Here is an 18,097-nt window from a genome sequence, read left to right as displayed (position 1 = left end):
AGCCACTGCTACTTTATTACAAGACTTCATTACTAAACCAGGGGTAATAATTAAACTTTATTTGAAAATAGTATTTTAATGTTGTGTAAAATTTGCGTATAATTCTATAGACAGTCACTTGATTGAGATTTATCTGTGAGTTGTGATGGAATCATTTATATAGTTGTATTGGAGGTTTACACACAGTGTGCAGTTAATCTCCGTCGTGCATTCATTTGAGTGATGACGGAAAATATGGGAGTGGCTCGATGAGATGCAGATAATTTGATCTTGACTGTTAAGAAACAAATTAATAATGTCAAATAACATCTGCTTCAAATTGAATTAAAAATGAAATTACTTTGAAAAAAAAAAGTAAAGTGTGTACAAACATTATAAAATTGTGAATATAAATAATTGTGAATAATTTTCATCAAAACAGAGTACATTTAATTTAATTAACTTTTATGTTGGTCTGTTTCCTTATAAAGGTCCAGAAATGTATTTCTTTGATAAGTTTTGCCAGGTGGCCGTTTTAATTATATGTCATTACGTTGTCTTGACGCCAGCCAATCGCTGCATTGCTGATCGTGGTTTCAAGTATCCATGCATCTGCCCTCTTCAAGGAACACCGGCACGAGGAGTGATCTCAGAATTTAATCCAATCCGCAAATTTGTTTGAAGAACCAAATTAGCCAGAGATCAGTTATCACGATTAAAAGATCTGAGATCTGTCAAATCATCTTGGATGTATTAAGCAAGGTATGAATTACAGGCCCCATGTTAGCATCAGGGCTATTTACATGGCAAACAAGGTCAATAACACAATCCATGAAATTAACCGTTATAAAACATTTCAACTTGACATACGACAGAATATAAATCTGGGTGATATTCTGAAATATTCCACAAACATGTTTCCAAATAAAAGGTGTTTATAGCAGTATCATAAAAATGTATCCAACAGAACATGTTTAACATTCAAAGGAACTTGACACGAGACAAAGAGGGAACGTTGCTGATCAAAAACCAAGCAACAGATTTGAAAAACAGGTGGGCATCAATTTTCTTCAGGTCATCTTTCTTGATGGCAATTGATGATTCCCTAAGACAATACAGAACAGGTGTTACACATCTGATGCTATATTAAAAAATAAAAAAAATAAAAAAAGCTGACAAGGCATGTTTCTGAGCTGGTGATTGGCTGGGAAATGGAAAGCAGCAGCCAATGAATAAGCACAGAGTTACTCTGCGAGGACTATAGCACACCAGGACAAAAAAAAATATCAGGATGTGACTCTAGTCTCGCTTTGCATCAAAATATATAATGATACCAAACTTACAAATTAGAAATCAGCTGAAGACAAGCAATTAATTCTTAACACTACATTGTAACTGTAGTCTATGCCAGTGGTTTTCAAAATGTAGGTCACAGAATGGGTCCCGCAAAGTCAACTAACTGCATCTAAATTTGTGTTTTAGTGAATGACAAACAAACCTTTTAGTCTATAAATGTCATGTTTACTCCTGCACTTCCTGTCTTAACAGTTAGGAAATATACAGAAATGTAATAAAGTTATCAAAGTTATATGCAATCTGCACTGCAGAAACTATAAATTAAATAGTTAATCCTTATAAAAGCTACAAAAGTTATTTAGTCAAGAGCAGCGAGTCATTTTCTCTGTTCCCTTTGTTCTTTAACTTTACTGACAGGAAGCTTTATTGGCTGCTGTCCCTTTAAGAGCAGACAGACACGCGGATCTCACTGTTTATATACCGCGCCTCATTCTCTCACAACTCTTTTTGTTCATTTGTTCATAGACTTTATATAAATCATTTAATATTGCTCATATGAGGGCAGTCGTTGAAGATATGCCTTGAAGCAAGTCTAAAATAAAACGTAAGCCAGCCACTTCTGTTGAGCGCGCAGTGTTCTGAGATGCCGAACGACCACTGAATATGACGTCAGCATCAAACATACGTTGAGACCGAGACGAAAGATCTTGGATTATACGCTCAGAAATGCTAAAGCCCATATTTAAACGAACTACCGCGAACACAGATAGAATTTTAATCAGAATAGGACACCTGATAGTCTGAAAAAAATACCTAATTTGGAAAAAAATAATACCTCTGAGACGACATTTAACACTTTTAATGGCCTTAAATTTAACAATTTGGATTTATCACTTTTTAATTTAATTTCATTACAATGAAAGTTTTAAGTAGTAACCAATAAAAATAGGCTTTACAATCCACCCACCACTCTGGCTGGTATACAAGACAAAGCCAGGGTGCTAATTTCCCACCCTGCTGTTAAATTTAAAGGACTTGTGTAGTGAGGGGACTAAAATAAGGGAATTAAAATAGCCTATAGCTGTTTTTGTAAAATTCATGTTTGTAGTACATTACATTTCACAGTATTATTTCTGAATGCAATAAACTGTCACATACTGGACTTAGGCCTATCTGTTTTTTCCTTCTCTCAAAACTAAATATTTGTAGTGTTTTTACCATAGAGCACAATATTCATTGGTTAATCTTGCAGGTTAAAGGTTTACCAGTTAATTAGCATTCCAATATAAAGCTAAATCAAATTAGTGCAGAATCAACTCCACGCACACATGGATCAGCCAAGTGCATGTGCATCAAAAGCGGCTGTGTGGAAAAGTGCTGAGATGAATTTGTGCCATCTAGTGGTTTAATGAAGAACACCGTCGAATGGCCCATTGCGCAAGTATTCTTATTTTTCTCAACATTTTTGAATGTAAATGTTTTTATGTGGCAAAGAAAAAAAAAAGAAAAAGAAAAAGTTGTTCAACTAAAATGAAAACCACTGGTCTAGACATCACAGGATTATTTTGATCAGGATTTTTTTTCTGTAAAAACAAAACTCACTATGGCGGCACTGATGAGCTCATGGGCCAAATACTCAGCACGTTAGATCAACGTTCCAGAAAATGGCTTCTCTCATGCCAGTACAGATCAACTGAAAAAAACAAAAACAAACATATAATAAAATATCAGATTGCTTCATGAGTCTGTATAATTTTGACTGGAATAGGAATAATTTAAATGCAAAACCACAATATTGCCTACATATTTAAATTCTCTCTTGACCTATGATCACATTGTATTATATACAATAGCTTTGATGACTATTGTTCTTTCATTTAGCATCAAATAACCTGATACTGGTGATAGAATTAAACACTAAGAATTCACTGTATTTTTTTTTTAAATGGAAAAGGTATTCCATTTCTATGTAAGGGTACCTGGTCGACTCTGCAATGGGAAAACATCTACAGCCTGCCTCGTGACAAATATGGGGCATCTGAAGGTTGAGAGAGGAAACAAAATACACTTGATCAACTAGTGAACACAATTACAATGATAGCAAGGATTAAAACAATTGGGCTATTTGTACCGGAGCTGGTGATTGACTGGGCAATGGAAAGCAGCAGCCAATGAATAAGCACAGAGTTACTCTGCGAGGACTATAGCACACCAGGACAACAAACAACATCAGGATGTGACTCTAGTCTCGCTTTGCATCAAAATTTAGTATGATACCAAACATACAAATTAGAATCAGCTGAAGACAAGCAATTGTTTTCTTAACACTACATTAAAACTGTAGTCTATGCCAGTGGTTTTTAAACTGTGGTATTAGGAGTCCCAGGGAACCTGCGGAAGGTTCCAAGGGTAGGGTTGGGTGATGTCACCTAAATCGGCAGCTGACGATGTGTACAGTAAAACATTGCGATGGACGATATCGGTTAAAGGTGCTCTAGAATGATTTGAAACGATATGTTAAAATTGTCCAGATATTGTTTTATAGGTCCATATACAACCCTATAAATTGTCCCTAGGATGTAATGCTGTTTTTGCCTTATTTGAGAGTCATGAATATTAAATGTTGAGCTCTGCTCTGATTGGCTTATTTCAGCAGCTCACAGCAGTTCAGTGAAGCGGCTCGTGAGTCCTGACAGAACACAAGAGCTTGCGTTCGTGCAGTTGCCAGAATTCAGTCATTTAAATCCCCAAAACAGAGCTTTTCAGGAAAAAGAACATATCTGGTGTTTTACCTAAACATGTCCAATCTGGCAACCATATGCACGCGAGCACTCTCTCACGCACGGATGATCTGAAAACACCAAGAAACAAGTAAGCTGCATTTTATCAATCTCCATTTGCAATGTTTTGCTTAGTGTCATTCAGTCGGTCTGCGTTTAATTACATCCTTATATTTTTACTAAATGAATGGCTTTGTCAAATGACTGTCGTTTTAACTTGTATGGGGGAAAAGGTGACATTTGCTAGAAGTATGGAGTGAACATAGCCTGACAAGCCAGACCCACATCAAGATGTTTGGTCTGGAAACTCACCAGACAGGGCTCAATCTGAGGGGCGGGATAAACGGTTGTCTTTCAAACTCCCTCTGCACGCGATAGGATAGCGCTACCACCAACCAGAGCAACGAAGGTGAAAGAGCTTGTTGATAGATTAAACATTCACCGTAGCCGGTAAGCTAAACTCTAAACACATCTTTCCTTTTTAAGAATGACTTCAGTGCCGTTCTTTGTTCTTTTCTCAGAGAAAAGCTTAGTCTCCAAGCTTTTCCAACTCCAAGCCTTCCAGAATCGCAGTCCACCCGCCGACTCTATACATGATGTGATTGGCCCGTCCTGAGTGAGGGGAATACAGCTCAGAAGGGTATTGAGAGTTCCTAGACGACACTTGCGGGCAGATTTAATTTGCTGCCGCTAGGGTGCGTCTAGATTTCTAGGTTAGAGTGAACAATCTTTAAGCGACGTATCTAAGGTTGTATTTTGTAATACAAAACCTGTCATTAGACACACTATTTAGTTTTGTATGGTACTTGGAGTTTCCTATTGTTACTGTACTAGCATCTTGCAGCATCTAGACAATGCGGTCTCTCTAAGAAACTTTCAATTTAATCAGAAATTGTTTAAACAGCTAGTCAATAAGTGGATGAATCACTACTTACTGCTTGAAGGAATACAGTTGCCCCTTAAGACGCCGAGCGAAGCTTGATTGAAATGGGCCTAAAAAACGAACGATTTGTTGTGGTATCCGATTATAATAAACCTCAACCATGACTGTTGACATATGTCATGTTTAGGCTGTGCAGGGGACTTGTCATATGTCCTGAGAGTTGCCGTTTTTGCCATCCTCGAGTGAGTCCTGCATAGGCATGTGCCGTTATCAATTTTCATGTTGCGATTAATTGATGAAGTTATCACGATATACGATATCACGATATTGAAATAAGTTGCAAAAAAAAAGTGTTGCCATAGCATAACAGCTTTAATAACTATTTTTGTAAGAACAAAAATAACTGAATGTTTAAATACAATAATGCACCAAAAATATATACAGCTCTGGAAAAAAATTAAGAGACCCCTCATTGAGAAATCAATGTTAATTGGTCTCTTGATATTTTTCAGTGCTGTAAAAGTACAATTTTCAAACAGATTAAATTGCAAAAAAATTAGGCTATAAAGAACAACAGGTAGGCTTACAAATTACAATAAGGTCTCATTATTTAATGCATTAACTAAGATTGAGCAATAGCTACATTTGGTACAGAAAGTATAATGTTTTTGTTAATGTTAGTTAAGAAATACTGATCATAGGTCCATTAACAAAGTTATTTTGATTTTAATGTTATTAAACAGTAACTAAGAAATGAACATAGAATGATTAATTCTTTATAAGTATTTTCATCGTCAGTTTGGTTTGTATCATTGTCAGTTTGGTAATAATGAATTAACATGTTAACTAATGAAGTCGTATGTGAACAATAACAAATAATTAGAACAGTTCTAATCATTAGGGCATGTTGTAGTCCAGATTAAAACAAAAATGTTTAAGTTTGAAAATAAATAGCCTATTAAGTGTTTAAGTATTAAGTATTTGGTGCTTTGATGAACAACATTGAGATTACAAAAACGAATGGATGTTTTAAAAACTACAAGTTTTTTTGTTTGTTTGCGGGTTCCCGGGGTAACAGCCGCATTCTGCAGTTCATCAGCGCCCTCTGCTGTCACTGAGCGGCACTTCAGCAGCGCGTCTCCTTCACCGGTTCAGTCATGTGCAAACGCATGTTGGGCTTGTTTATATCTGAGCGCGTGTCCCTTTGACGCAGAATACAGCAGTGTTGAGCATTTATACGGTTGATGGGCAAAGTATTCTTGGATGCATTATAAAAAAATTATAAATTGTTAATAAATTATTATTTACGATATTTTAAAGTGCCCACGATAACAATATCGTGCATATTCATTATCGTGATAAATCGCATTATCGAAAATCGGCACATGTCTAGTCCTGCAGTCCTGATGATTCGGCTCTGTGATGTCAAATCCACCGGACAATGCACATGTTTTGGACAGATGCAAATGTTGGGGGCGTGCATATAAATGATCCCCAACGTTTGCGTCACGGTTGGCCTTATGTAGAGAATCACTTTTTTCTGTGGTGTTTTGGATTAAGGAGATGTATGTGATGTCCATGTACTGAACTCTTATTTCACTATGGCATGGTTATTTAAATTTCATTCTAGGGCACCTTTAAACGGTCAATATGAGCATCGCTAATAGATGGATTTTAGAAAGAGAGTCCATCATAAAAGGTTCATATTATTTGGGGTTCCTTAGCATCAAAGTTTAAAAACCCCTGGCGGTCTAGGCAAAACTGTTGTTTTTACAGAAAAAAATCCTGATCACTCACCTTGGCGGCACTGATCACACTAGACGTTCCTGAAAACGGTTCATCTCTCAGAAGTACACAGCAACTAAAAAAAAACAAAAAAAAAAAACAGGTTCATTCAGGTTGTTTCAGGAGTCTGTAAAATTTAGACCAGGGGCCGGTTGCATAAACCGCTTTTTCTCTTAAAGAGAAAAGTAATTTCTCTCTAAGATTCCTAACTTAAAGGTCCTAACTTTTTAAAATCAGTTACATAAAATGGTAGATTGTTTTAATTTTATTTAGAAAAGTAAGACTGATTACATTTTGACTAATTGTTAGTTGGACAAATTAGTGCTTAGGACACGGTCTTAACATAGTGGTTAAGTTTATGCAGCTAGCCCCTGAATAGAAGCGCAAAACCACAATAATGCCGTCATGGGCCACATTTCCACCGAAGTTTCCACTTTCCTCAGAAACTAGGGACTATGGGATGGTACTGCGTTTCGACCACAGTAACTGAGGTCTAAAAGTTACGGGTAATTTCCAATTCAAAACGGCCCTGCTTGCAAGGTAGTACTTTTTCAAAGTACATGAACTTTTGGGGGTGGTACTTCAGAACTGAACATGCTGATTGGTTGAGCTCACCCAGCATTTTATTTCAACCTAAAAGTCAGTTGTGGTGTGCAGTAAGAGTTGTTTGCTATTCGAATCAACAATGAAGTTAATATGAAGATGGCCTTACGACGAACTTGAAGTGTATTGCGGAAGACAAAATCCAGTTGGGCTCTAAGGCTGGGCGATATATCAACGATGTCTCGCAAATATCTCGATAACAGTCAGTGTTATCAGACGATAATCGACAGTATAATAAAATCACGAAAAACTCACAGGACATTGCGTTGCCAAATACATTATAAATAGTAGTCACCATGCACTCATGTGTTAAAGCAAAACATTAAATTATGGATAAGACTAGGGTTGGGCATCGTTTTGATTTGAACGATTCTGATTCCGATTCCAATTCTTACTTTCGATTCCGGTTCTTTTCGATTCTCGATTCCGATTCTTTGAGGGGTGGAGTCAAAACATGTCACATCGATATTCAATGTTATTTTCAATACAACGGGGGAAAAACGCTGCATATACTGTCAATTAGATAATTTTTTTTGTCTGTCTTTTGAAAGTCTAGGCAATCAAAAATTTCTTCTGAAGAGATCACTTTATATGATAAAGCTTTTAAGCTTTTTCTCATATATAAACATTGATCAATGACTATTAAAATTATCTCACAAATATTTGTTAACTCAATGTATTTTTTACAACGGGGTAATTGTGTTGCAATAGTTTACACACAGCACAAGTAAGCTTGATTTTGAATGTTAAATTGAATAAACAAAGATACATATTACACAAAATAGCACAAATAAATACAATAGAATAAAAGATATAAATGAAATAGACAGCTTTATTTTTTCAGGTAGGTCTAACATTCAGGTAAGAAACTGAAAAAAACGCAAAGTGGCTAAATAAATTTAAAATAACATTGGATAATGTTTTTTGCAAAAAATTAAATAGTTTCATATAAAACCATTAAAGTTACACAAGTTGATCAGTCAAGAGCAGTGTGATCGTTTGTCATTTTGTAGTTTGACTTTGAATAACAAATGACTGCGGTCCCTTTAAGAACTGCCGCACTCATGGATCCTGAACACTGTTCCTGTTACTCTTTCTTCATTTCTACCTGAATTGTTTAAGACTGTGTTTACATACTCTTCAAAATGTGCACTGAGAATTTGTTTGAGTGTATTTGACCAATAATAAGCAGGAAAAAGAAGCACATATTTGCACTTGTATGTCAGAGGGGGCTTTATTACGGTGTGTGTGTGTGTGTGTGTGCGCGCTTCAGATGTGAGTTTGAAATCTACAGGGAATTCGTAGAATTATGTGCAATCCCGCGCGAAATTCAGACCGATCACACACACTAACACGCTGTCGTGAGGTAAAGTCCAGCAGAACGCGCGTCCGTCGTGTTCAGAGGTTAACCGGCTGAATGAGAATGTGCGGCTGCGCGTCAACTCGCTGTCGGTCGGAGAGGAGAGGAGAGGAGAGCAGCTGGGATCGATTGTGTAGGCTGAGCAGGCTATCGTATCTTTACAGATATTTCAGTATCGATATTTTTGACAACACTAGTTGCACTGTGCCGACCCAGGCTTTTAAAAGTGAAATAAATCCACACTTCAGAGCCGCTTACCGGGCTTCCATGACTAAAAGAACAAGCGGGCGCGCAAGCTCCGGAAATCACGTGGCCATGGAAACCAAAACTTGCGCGCTTGGAACCGAAGATCGGAACCGAAAATAAATTTTCTAAACGATTCCAATGGAATCGTTATTTTTTAAACGGTTCCAAGTTAGAACCGGTTCTCGATGCCCAACCCTAGATAAGACATTGTTGGTTGCGTTCTCATTATACATGCGCAAAGAGAAGCACGTTGGCGTGGCTAAATGTTTTAAACCGCTCTAAAAATATTATTGGCTGGCTATTAGACTAAATTATAAATATAATAGCCTATTAATAATACAAACATTAATCAAACATGGAAACCTTAAAATAGCCTACTAACGCTAAAAATAAAACGAGAGAGAAACCTTTGGGGGGAAAAATTTGCTCAACCTTAAACGGTTGAAAATGTATAGCTAACCATAGGCCTGTATTTTAAATAATATTAAATGAAGGTGTCAGAATAAAATTATTATAAAATAAAAAAAATGAAAGAAAAATATACATTATAGCTTATATTATAAACATATTTCCTCAAATAATAGTTAGTCCACAGTCAGAACGTTAAGGTATTGTTGTATGGTACCACTTCAACAACTCGTGTCCAGAAATTAACCATAGAGTGTAAAAAATAATGAACGCGTTTCTCATGTATGAAAAATGCACACGAGCGGCAAAAATCGCACGAAAAGCTTGTCGTGTACTGAAAATTGCTAACAAATCATCCAATATTATTTTTATGTTTTAGAATAAATGTATCAAAACATCCATAAAATACTTCTCAGATATTTTTTTTAGAATAAAGTTGCATCAAAATTGTATTTAACAATTGTATGGATTTGAAATAGAGATGCGTTCTGTTTTAATGTACTCAGTTGTACCTAAAATAAAGTCTAATATACAGGTTTGTGGCTCTTCATTTCTTTTTAATTACCCACTTATGTTCACTGTTCTTTTTTATAGATACCTATAGTATTTGTATTAAATCTATATTCATTTGAGTTAAATCGAGAATCGAAATCTAATCGATTTGAGGGATTGTGAATCGAAATCGAATTAGAACATCTGAATCGATACCCAGCCCTAGCGCTTTGCTTAATTAAATACTTTCGTTTTGAATGGTTTCATTTAAAAGTAGACATTAAGCTTTCTATACACATATTTCTCATGTCTGTGAGGCAATTAGCCTGCTGCGTTTCGGTTCATTTATGAGACGCGCTCCAGTTCACGAGCAATGAAAGCGATCACTCTGGCGACTTAGTCACGATTAATGTCTGCCATTTGCTTATTATTTATTAAACCCAGGCAATTGGCCAAAGAAACCTTTATTAAAATTAAGAAACAATTTAAACAAAAGAATGATTATTACAAAACAAAACTTAATATTAAACTAAACCACCAAAATCATTTCTGACTCACATCTTTGCACTTATAATCAGATGAAATGTAAAAATATTTATAATAGGCCTATTCAAACATATGCAAAAAGAAAGAAAAAACATTGTTTAATGGCTACAACAAAGTGAGCTACAGATAAATGTCTGAGCTGGATTTGATAATTTTACCGGCGATTGGTTCATGAGCGCGCCAGCGGATTATTGAGCCGAGTCAAGTCAGCTTTATTTATACACTCAATCAAACGTCTAACTTAGTTTTTGAAACTGTTCTATGTTTAGGATGGGAATCCAGTCTTTAACAGTGTAAAAAGCTCAGTATGCATGAAACACCATTTCAAACGTTAGTATATATTTAGTACATAAACATTATAATATTTTGTAAAAAATACAGTTCTTATTAGTTATTAGTGTACTAATTACCTAATAAAGTGTCAAAGAACAAACTAATAATTGTGGTATAAGATGAAGTAAGAGGTGGGAGATGCATTCATATAACGGTTTTTAAGTTCGGTTTGAATGTCATTACACAACTACTGAATTTCCTGTATTTTTAAAAGTAAAAAGGCATTCCATTTCTACGCAATAGTTGTTTATACCGGGTTGATTCTGCAAAGGGAAGACATCTACAGCCTGCCTCCTTACCAATACAGGGGATGCTATTAATGATCACATTCACCAGAATCTGCAGGTTGAGGTGCAACACCACACTACACTTGATCAACTGCAATAAGTAACAATTATCAAAACAATTGGGGTATTTGTATCTGAGCTGGTGATTGGCTGGGCAATGGAAAGCAGAAGCCAATGAATAAGCACAGAGTTACTCTGCGAGGACTATAGCACACCAGGACAACAAAAAATATCAGGATGTGACTCTAGTCTCGCTTCGCATCAAAATAAAGTATGATACCAAACATACAAATTAGAATTAGCTTAAGACAAGCAACTCATTATTTAACACTACATTGTAACTAGTCTAGGCCAGTGGTTTTCAAACTGTGGGTCACAGAGTGGGTCCCGCAAAGTCACCTAACTGCATCTAAATTTGTGTTCTAGTGAATGACACACCTAGTCTAGGGCTGCATGACATACCAACATTAATTTGAAATTGCAATATTGCTTGGTGCAATTATTATATAAATGTGTTGGATTTTTTAAAGTGCATACGTGCAACTAGTAACAATGGGGAGGGTCTCGGATAGGGCTGGGTGATACGGAGCAACAAATATATCTCGATATCTTTACAGGAAAAATAACCCCCCAAAAACAACAGCAAAAACAAATATGCCAAATATCAGTCTTTTTTATTTTATTGAAGTGCAAAGAGGTAGTCAGTTCATGTAGGAAAAAAGTGATTGACATTTAAAAAAAAAAACTCCCTGATTACATACATAATTTAACTGTAAAATAAAATAAAAATACATATAGCCTTTTCATTCATTTCATGCTTTCAAAAGATGAATCAAAGACTCCCCTTTTTACAGTTGAAGTAAACAGTAAGCATTTTGCAGAAAGCTGGGGGCATGAAAGATATAAATAAGCTGATTGTCATAACATTACTTCCTGTTAAATTTGTATCAAAATTCAAACAGTAGGCTAGATGTCGCGCTCTTTACTAAAGCGTGACCGCCTCAATGCGGATCATGTAGGCTACACATGAGGCAAGCTTCCCTTATTTTCCAGTTACAGAACGAAATATGAACGTCAGAAGGTAGGCTATATGATACAGTACAACTTACAGAAGAGCACTGTCTCAGGACACCCGTTTCCCTGTTGGTTAAAACATGAATAGACCTATTCATCCCGTGATAAAGCTGACAAAATTATGATATTGCAATCACTTAAATGTTTTCAAATAATATGCAATCATTTTGACATTTGAACCGAAAACCATGCGATCAGTTAGACAAATCATAAACTGAAATGATTGCGACTGCGTCTCGCACCAATAGTGTCAATCACCTGACTGTGGGTGAAACTCAAACTTGGGATTTGAACTATGATGAACATTAATATTTCTTTATGAATTTTAGCAAGCAGTTGTGTCAGAAGGAAAATCGTGGTCTCTAAACTAAGTCTTAAACAACGCACACGCTTGTCCACATGATAAATAATCCTAAACTGGTTGCGGACGCTGCCGTGTTCAATGAGACAACATGCGAGGGGAGGGGGGACAAAAGCAAGGACGCGGGAGGCGCGCGAGCACAGCACAGAGAAGGCAAACAAGCAAAGTGGCGGAATCAGAATTAAATATTAACAATATATCGATATGTACGATGTCAAAATCCATATAGAGTTAAAAAAAATAGAGATATATTTTAAATATCGTCAACCCCTACTCTCTGAGCAACTTGAGACAAGAGAGACAAAAAGTAAGTATTGGTTTTATTTCTTCACTTGTATTTGGATACCTACCAACACATAAGGAAAGTCTGTAAAATGCATTTCACATGTACACACAAGGGTGTGTGTGTACATGTGAAATGTACACACACTTCGTGGTGGCTGACCAGACATGGTCATCCACACACACACGCATATACGCGCACACACACACACCAACAGTAAAAGTACCTACCCGTGTGATCCGTGAGCCCAATACTGACAATAAATGTAAAATAAATGCAATTTTTCTCATTTTGCTGAATTAGATGATGACCTCATCTAATTTTGATATCTTATGTATGATGTCTTGATGTTTGTTTCTTTAGTTCCTGGTTTTTACACAGTTTGCATGGTTTACCGAATATATTTATTTTGGCAACAATTATTAAAAAGTAGCATTAAAAATTTAATAAATAGTCTAATTCTCTACCATATACAATTTAATAAAACTATTGGCTATCAACAACTTGTGTTGTTTTGGTAATTTACTACACATAAATGCTCAAAATAAAAACATGAAAATACTGTGGATTATTAAGACCCCTTTTGTTTAATGGGTTAAGCACTTTTCTCATATTTATTAAAATAACTCGCATTGTGTTCATTAGAAAAGTCATATACACCTAGGATGTAGGGATGCATGATAATGGTTATACTGATAATCAATTATTTTGCTCAATTCTAATAACGATTATTAATCACAAATTCTATTAAAAAAGGTAATGTAGTTATGGCCATTTTGCATGTTCTTTACTAACCTACACTACCAAAAATGCCTGGTCATTTTAACCAACTATGATAACTTTGCTAGATGGTAAATCAATACAAAACATGGTTTTGGTGAACACTTTGTAACTGTATTCACATTAGATTTTTAAAGTAACAATTTGTTTGCAAATGAGACAAATCACAGGGACAAAATTCTAAACTGCTTAATGTGAAAACCGCTTAATGCACTAAGACAGTAATATTAAAAGAACAAACTCCGTAAACATCATAAACCATAATGTACAGCAAAGTGTAAAACCATATTTAAAATGAAAACATTTAAATTCACTCTCGAAGTATCACTACACACTTTATTCTGGATCGGTCTTTAATTTAGCAGCAAACCACCTGGTACTGGTGACAGAATTAAACACTAAGAATTCCCTGTATTGCTGTATTCTTTAAAAGGCATTTCATTTCTAAGTAATGGTTGTTTATACCTGGATGATTCTGCAAAGAGAAGACACATCTACACCCTGCCTCCTGACCAATATAGGGGATGCCATCACATTCACCAGCATCTGCAGGTTAAGAGAGGAAGCAAGACATTAGACTTGATCAACCAGTGAATAAAACTGTAACAATGATCAAAACAATTGGGGTATTTGTATCTGAGCTGGTGATTGGCTGAGCAATGGAAAGCAACAGCCAATGAATAAGCACAGAGTTACTCTGCGAGTACTATAGCACACCAGGACAACAAATAATATCAGAATGTGACTCTAGTCTCGCTCTTTAGACAGAACTTTTCTAAAAGCAAGTTTAGTTAATATCTGTAATGTCAACATACCCATCTCTCCTGTAAGGAACTGGATGATCTGGAAAGCGTGCTTGATGTGTACAGTCAACGGCAATCGTTATTAGGGGTACACATCATCCAAGTCAGTCATGTTGCCCACAATGGGACACCAGGCAAACACGGAAACGTTTGCATGTGAATAGTGACAGCCAAAATGGGGAAAGTACTCTGCATACTTCTTTTACAGTGAGGTAATCCTAAATGGAGAAGAAATAACTTTGGCAGTCAGTACAAAAACAAGAAAGCAAGGCTCAGGAAAATATGGAGAAACTTAAGTGTCCTAACCAGGTGATTTGTGAAATTTGAGTGAAAACATTTTCAAAGCTAGTATTTTTTCTATGTAATTAAGGTTGTAAAAAGGGTGCTGCTAAAAACTTGCATCACAACTGCTGAGAAGTTAAATTCTGAGAAACTTTGTACAAAACGAAGGAAAAAGGACCATTGACCATGTTTCTGTGCTGGTGATTGGCTGGGCAATGGAAAGCAGTAGCCAATGAATAAGCAGAGAGTTACTCTGCGAGTACTATAGCACACCAGGACAACAAACAATATCAGGATGTGACTCTAGTCTCGCTTCTTATAGAAAAAAAGAAAAAAAATGATTTTACTAGTACTGAAGACAGACACTGAGTGGACATCTGGGAAATGTCTCTTGAACTGAAGAGATCATTGAAAATTGTCTGTATAAAAAGCTAGACCTCAAAGTTCCCTGCCATAATTGGAGATGGGCATTTTAAGCAAAAATAATATTTTGAAGATTAATGGGATTTAAAAAATAAAATCCTCCCCCGCATGCATGCATGCATGGGCTACACACAAACCGCTTGAGTCCCTTACAATCTTACTCATCTAACATTAAATAATTACAGCTTCTGCCAGACCTTTTGTGTATACATCAGATATTGTACTTTTTAGTACATGTCATAACTAATGTAATAGAGGACTGCAACTAATGATTAATTTAATAATGAATTAACCTGACAATAAAGTTTTTGCTTTTTAAAATCAAGTTAAAATGAAGTCACTAATAAATAATTTCATATTCTGCCCAATTTTGTTCAACAATGTTCAATCAATGGGGGAAAAGTCAATATATATTGACATCTTGGACCCAATTTTTTTTTTAAATAATGGCTAAAATCTACTATATTCACTACATTGCGGTCACATGGCTGGAGGATGATCTCGCTAACGTTACATGTGAACAGAGGGCATCCCGCCATCCTTATTTTGTGATTTGCTGACGAGTCTGACTGCAACAGGGCCCAGAGAAATCCAATACAGCGTAACGTTAATGTTTACGTAATCAATTATTACCGTATTTACTTTGATTTTATAAAGTAATCTATTGTTAATGTTTCAGAGCAGTCCGCAGTCCATGAGATCACAGTTGTGATATTCATGAACTGCGAACTGCTTTGAAACCTCGAGCCTGTAACGTACGTTAGTAATTTACGCACAACAGTTTAACAATTCCAATAAAAAAGTGAAAGCACAACAGCGCCGCATTTTAATTTTAAAACGCACAAAGCTCACATGTATTTACTTAAATCATAACGTCTGGAAGTTTAATAAACACATTAGGCACGTGTTCCAAAATCTAAGAGCACTTGAAACGATAATTAAGAGTTTGAACACATCGCGTTCGATTAATGTTTGCGCAATATTCTCTGAGAAGTGTGTTAAGCATGGACATGGTCATTTAGACCTACATTTTCCGAACAAAACAAGCGTTATTTCTCACTTACTTCTCTCTGCTTCCGACCACCTCACCGCTGCGAGGCGAAAAGGAACGTCTTCTTCTTCTTCAATGGTTTTTAACGGCCGCGTGCATCCTTTATGTTGCACTACTGCCCTCTTCTGGAGTTAACTAACTTCACACAACAACATGTCAGATACTCACTAATTCCCAGCTAATTCCACACACAACATGTCTGATCCTCACAGTTTGCCTTGTATTTATTAGAAAGCAGCACATATTGTTTTATTATTTTACAGATATTTCCTTCCTTGTTTTATTATTCCACTACAATAGGCTAATTTGTCCGTGCCCACTTAGTCCTATGCTTTTCCATTTTTTTTAATCATGTCCCCTCTCTGTTTCAGTTTCTGCAAACCAATCACATGCTGTTTCTGGGGTTTGACACTGCTCACAGAATCCATTTGGGTGTTTACCCATAATAGAGTGTACTTAATTAGCATTTTACTGTTATTCATAAGTGTAATTCATGTATTTTGAAACTGCAGCTTCATGTTAACGCAAAGTAAATATGATCTGTATTCTGCTGACTTCAATTTTCTGCATTTACTCTTTTGACATTTCTTTCCCCAAAATATGGCCATCATATGTCTGATGAAGGTTAATGAGACCGAAACATTGTTAATAAAAAAGTTTCTAATTTTTGTGAGTATTTATAGTGTGTGGGATTTCCTTTTGTTTGATTAGGCTATTGATATTTTTAGATCCGGGTATCCTTTGTACTACGCACCTATATAAATGATCCCCAATGATTGCGGCACGGTTGGCGTTATGTTAAGAATCACTTATTTTTCCGTGGTGTTTTTCATTCACAAGATTTACATATGAAAGAGGAGGCAATGGTGTTTGAGACTCACAGTATGTGATGTCCATATACTGAACTCTTATTATTTTACTATGGCAAGGTTAATTCAATTTTTTACTCTAGGGCACCTTTTAAAAAAAAATGCTATAAAAGTTGTGTCCTTTGCATCAGGATTTTTTTATAATTCTGAATAAATTACACACTGTCGAGGAAAGTTTTAACTCTGAAGAGCACTTATTGTTTTCGGATCATATTCCTGATCACATTAGGACACATAGTCCTGGAAGTTATAGATTTTTTTTTATATTTCAAAAAACAATATTGATGTCTTTGTGGTCACAGCCTTAACATGTCAACTCTATCATCAAAGTGTAAACGTTTCTGTAAATAGCTGTGGGGTGAATTTTGCCGTTTTGCTATGTTTAGCTACAATTGCCTTACAAACAAACAGCAACAACAAAAATTGCTCCACTGTGCAATGTGGTTAAGGTGGAAAAAAAACACACAGTTTGTCCATCAGGTTTTATGAATTATGGTTGACAATTGCTCTCAAAAAACTGTATAATGTGATCCCCCTTTTTTTCATATGAGGAATTCTTCTAATGCTGTTTTTATTATTCTGTTTGCAAATACTGTATATTTGGCAATAGCTAGACTTTTGATAACACTGTCAATATTTGTCAACTCCATCTGTATTTTGCACTCCACACAGTATTTTGTCAGGTGAAGGTGTTCATCAATTTTGAAAGAAATGTCTAATTCTATATTAAATATTAATCAATCAATCAATCAACTTTATTTAAATAGCACTTTTACAATGACGATTGTGTCAAAGCAGCTTCACAGTGTTAAACAGGACAATTTTGCAACAAAATTAGATTTGGCTATACAGTCGTTCTGGAGAAAACAGTGATGTTATCAGCTTATTTTAATTTATCATAAATGTGACAATGTTGGCAGATCAGTATTATAGAATTTAATAAGACCTAATAAATTAATTTTATTTGTATATTTAGTTGAATAACTTAGATCATAACTTTAGTGTCCCCAACTGAGCAAGCCAAGCCAAAGGCGACAGTGGCAAGGAACCAAAACTCCATCAGGGCATGATGGAGAAAAATAAACCTTGGGAGAAACAAGGCTCAGTCAGGGTGCCAGTTTTCCTCTGGCCTATTAACAAATAGTGTATGATTATTATTCTGGCAACCTTACA

At 35.8% G+C, this 18,097-nt stretch overlaps 1 long non-coding RNA gene and 5 other non-coding genes across 6 annotated transcripts; all 6 read right to left on the bottom strand.

Moving 5' to 3' along the window:
- Nucleotides 1-713: 713 nt before the first annotated feature.
- On the bottom strand, nucleotides 714-16,151 carry LOC137047862 (uncharacterized). Its single transcript, XR_010899276.1, has 7 exons — nucleotides 16,069-16,151; nucleotides 14,312-14,517; nucleotides 13,962-14,042; nucleotides 6,736-6,799; nucleotides 3,255-3,313; nucleotides 2,878-2,968; nucleotides 714-1,084 (listed from the first exon to the last, which is right to left on the bottom strand). It is a non-coding gene; the product is annotated as an uncharacterized lncRNA (long non-coding RNA).
- Nucleotides 1,160-1,289, bottom strand: LOC137048574 (small nucleolar RNA SNORA3/SNORA45 family). Its single transcript, XR_010899459.1, has one exon. It is a non-coding gene; the product is annotated as a small nucleolar RNA SNORA3/SNORA45 family (small nucleolar RNA).
- On the bottom strand, nucleotides 3,399-3,528 carry LOC137048578 (small nucleolar RNA SNORA3/SNORA45 family). Its single transcript, XR_010899463.1, has one exon. It is a non-coding gene; the product is annotated as a small nucleolar RNA SNORA3/SNORA45 family (small nucleolar RNA).
- On the bottom strand, nucleotides 11,125-11,254 carry LOC137048576 (small nucleolar RNA SNORA3/SNORA45 family). The gene has a single exon (XR_010899461.1). It is a non-coding gene; the product is annotated as a small nucleolar RNA SNORA3/SNORA45 family (small nucleolar RNA).
- On the bottom strand, nucleotides 14,125-14,254 carry LOC137048575 (small nucleolar RNA SNORA3/SNORA45 family). Its single transcript, XR_010899460.1, has one exon. It is a non-coding gene; the product is annotated as a small nucleolar RNA SNORA3/SNORA45 family (small nucleolar RNA).
- LOC137048577 (small nucleolar RNA SNORA3/SNORA45 family) lies at nucleotides 14,766-14,895 on the bottom strand. The gene has a single exon (XR_010899462.1). It is a non-coding gene; the product is annotated as a small nucleolar RNA SNORA3/SNORA45 family (small nucleolar RNA).
- Nucleotides 16,152-18,097: the final 1,946 nt, after the last annotated feature.

The sequence above is a fragment of the Pseudorasbora parva genome, chromosome 19, assembly GCF_024679245.1.
Source record: "Pseudorasbora parva isolate DD20220531a chromosome 19, ASM2467924v1, whole genome shotgun sequence".
Lineage (NCBI taxonomy): Eukaryota > Metazoa > Chordata > Actinopteri > Cypriniformes > Gobionidae > Pseudorasbora > Pseudorasbora parva.
The sequence above is the reverse complement of the archived record's forward strand: the minus strand, read 5'-3'. Positions and strand labels throughout refer to the sequence as shown.